Consider the following 3,628-nt stretch of genomic DNA (forward strand, 5'->3'; position numbering starts at 1 on the left):
TGGTCATCTGATCCGTGGCGGCCCCCTATGTGGCAAGGTTGCACAGGTCCAGTGGGTTTGTGACGCTCCATGTTTGACAGCGGACAACCAGGCCTTTCTTCCAAGGCACCCTGGGCGGGTTCCAGCGCCAGCCATAGCTGGGCGTTTTACCCTTCACACCACCCGGGAAGTTCATGGAGGGTCTGCTATTCCTGACACAGAACCCGGATTTTAGGACTCCTCACCCATAGATTAATAAGGACCTATTTTAAGATTTCTTCTTTTTTTAATTTTAATCATTTTATTGGGGGCTCGTACAACTCTTTTCACAATCCATCCATCAATCCATTGTGTCAAGCACATTTGTTGCCATCATCATTCTCAAAACTTTCCACTTGAGCCCTTGGTATCAGCTCATTTCCCCTCCCTCATGAACCCTTGAAAATTCATAAATTACTATTATTTTGCCATAGCTTACACTGTCCTTACACTATAAGATTTCTTATAACTCACTCAGACTGACAGCCATCAAGTGGATTCCGGCTCGTGGCGACCCTGTAGAGCTGCCCTCTTTGGGGTTCTGAGACTCTTTATGGGAATAGAGAGCCTCATCTCTCGTCTGAGAAGCGGCTGGTGATTTCAAACTGCTGGTCTTGCCGATGGGGGCCAAGCGCGTATCCACTACAATTTCTTATACATATGAAGAGAAAGAATAAAAAATGTTTCGAAAACCCTCACAGATCCTGAAAATGTATCTGAGGACTCCAAGTAAGAAACAGTTTCACCAGATGTAGCACCAAAACTTCCGCACCGTCTATTAGCTACAAGGTTGGTGGTTCAGCCCCACCCACAGGCACTAGGAAGCTCCCTGCCTGGAAAACATGGGGCCATCTCGGGGGCCCTGCTGGACCAGGTACTCACCAGCCCCCCTCCATTGGCTATGTCATCCACTCTTCACTAGTCTCCCCTGGGGAGGCCTGGTAGCTTATTTGGGCTACTTACCTACCAGGTTAGCAGTTCGAAGTCACCAGCCACTCCTTGGGAGAAAGACAGGGCTTTCTACTCCATATGGGTCAGCATTGGTAGCACTGACAACCCCTTAGGGCGGTTAGTTCCCCTCTGCTGAGTATCTGGCGAGAGGCCACAACGCGCCGTGAGGACTTGCCATGACTGGACGTCAACCAGCCGCCCCAGCGACCCTCTCCTCCAGCCCTGCCCTCTCCCCACAGCCACCCCAGTGACCCTCTCCTCCGGCCGCCCCAGCGACCCTCTCCTCCAGCCCTGCCCTCTCCGCACGGCCACCCCAGTGACCCTCTCCTCCAGCCCTCCCCACCGGCCACCCCAGCAACCCTCTCCTCCAGCCCTGCCCTCTCCGCACGGCCACCCCAGTGACCCTCTCCTCCGGCCCTCCCCACGGCCACCCCAGCAACCCTCTCCTCCAGCCCTACCCTCTCCCCACGGCCACCCCAGCAACCCTCTCCTCCAGCCCTGTCCTCTCCCCCACAGCCACCCCAATGGCCCTCTCCTCCGACCCTGCCCTCTCCCCACGGCCACCCCAGCTGGTGAGTTTGCTTCTGTTCTCTGCTGGGACCCACACTCGGCCTCCTCCACTGGCCTGCCAGAGGGTCTGTTCGGGCTCTTCCCCGCAAGCGTCTCCTCCATCTGTCCCCTGCTCAGGCTCAAGGACGTCCTTCCGGACCGGCCCCCTCTCATCCCCTCACGTCTTTCCTCACTGCTCGAGCGTCCCATCATCAGCTCGCCATCCTCTTACCTGGGAGTTGAAATGCTCACTTGATTGCCCCCACGCTTCAAGGGCCATCTCCTCCCACTCTGAGGACCCACAAGAGCCGTCTGGCCTCTCTCTGGCCCGCTCCCCCCGCTCTCTAAACCCTCTCCATGGCTGCCTCTCCACTGCCAAGGTTCATGTCAAGGTTGTCGTGATCTCGAATTGCCAAGTCATTTGGCGGCCCCGTCTCGCCCAGCCCCCAGCAGATGCCTTGTGGGTACTCACTTATCATCCTTCACGGGCTGCCAGGTTGCCAGGCTCACCTTGCCCCCCCCCCCTTCCTGAAGGCTTCCTGCCTCTCCATTGTCTTCCTCTTTGCCTGCCTCTGTACCCATACCAGCTCACTGCAGCACTCGCCTGTCTCCCAGTTTCAAAGTGCCACCACACGCCCGGTCACATTCAGGTTGCCCCCTGAGGCCCAGGCCTCCCCCTACCTACCCCAAGCCCCTGACTCACAAAACGGCCCACTTGCCACCCCCACCCCCTTCAGAACAAGAGCCAATGTTCTTGGTACAACAGCAAGGCCATACACCGAGTCATTCCCAGCTCCACCTCTTCTCCCGCTCTCTCTAGCTCGCTCTGTCCAGCCGGGCCAGGCCTCACGACCCCCTCGAGGTGGCCAGGGGCCACCTTCCCCTGCTCCTCTCCTTGCACGTTTGTCCCTGATACCTGTGTCCTCACACCTAGGTCGGTGGCCCGCAGAGAACGCTCACAGTACTTGTTGGACGGACGCAGGGATTCTCACTTAGCTCAGCCCGGATGCCGTGATACAGGTGGAAGCCAGAACCCGTGCCGAGTGGAAAGCTGTCCGCGAAGGAGTGCTTGCATACGTCCCCCGAAAGCAGGGGTTCTCGACCTTCCTTGGGCCGCGACCCTTTCACACGGGTCCTCATGCTGTGGTGATCCCGACCATAACATTATTGCCGTTGCTGCTCCATCGCTGTCATTTTGCTACTGTGTTGCATCGTCATGTAAGTATCTGAGAGGCAGGATGCATTTTCATTGTGACAAATGGAACCTCATAAAACATAGTTAAAGCGTAGTGATAAATCACAACACAATATGTAATTGCATATTGTGAAATATTTATGTTTTCCGATGGTCTTAGGCGATCCCTGTGAAAGGGTCATTTGACTCCCAAAGGGGTCACGACCCACAGGGTGAGAACCGCTGCCCTAGCATGAGGAACGGAGCAGCCCGGCTGTACCTGTCAGAGGCAGAAAACGTGCAAGACCTCAGGAGATGGTCGGGGGCGAGGGGAAACCCCACTGAGCTCGGACGCACACAGGTTTCGTCTTTTATGGATTTGCTTTAGCAGAAGGGCTGGAGGCAGAGGGGTGAGGGGGGTCTGCTGGCAGAACAACAAAGCCATCAAGACACACAGACAACTTGGAAGACAGCAGACAAGGAGGCGCGCTTACACAAAAGGACCGAACCAGAATGGGGCGTAACCAAATGAGGCACTGCTTAAAAAGAAATAACTCATAACACATTGATGATAGGTTTTCAGTAGATTTGGTGTGATAGTCGGGGCGGGGGGGGGTTGCCAACTTGGCACCTGTAAGAAGATATGGGTGGAGTTTAGCCTGTCAATCAAATCACGGCTTAATGCCCTCTGTGGAGGGGACCAAGATAAATGGCTCTCTGGAGGGCAGAACCTCTCTCTCTCTCTCTTTCTGTGTGTGTGTGTGTGTGTGTGTGTGTGTGTGTGTGTGTGTCTGCACGTTCATGAAGGGGGCGCCTCTGAGGCTTCTAACCACCCCTGGCTCGACACTCGGCCCCCACGGCCTGTGCTCTCCCTGCAGCCTGCAGCACTGCGTGCATCTGAAGAGGGACTGAGGGTCCAGTATTGGACTTATGGGC

Source organism: Tenrec ecaudatus, chromosome 4 (assembly GCF_050624435.1).
Source record: "Tenrec ecaudatus isolate mTenEca1 chromosome 4, mTenEca1.hap1, whole genome shotgun sequence".
NCBI lineage: Eukaryota > Metazoa > Chordata > Mammalia > Afrosoricida > Tenrecidae > Tenrec > Tenrec ecaudatus.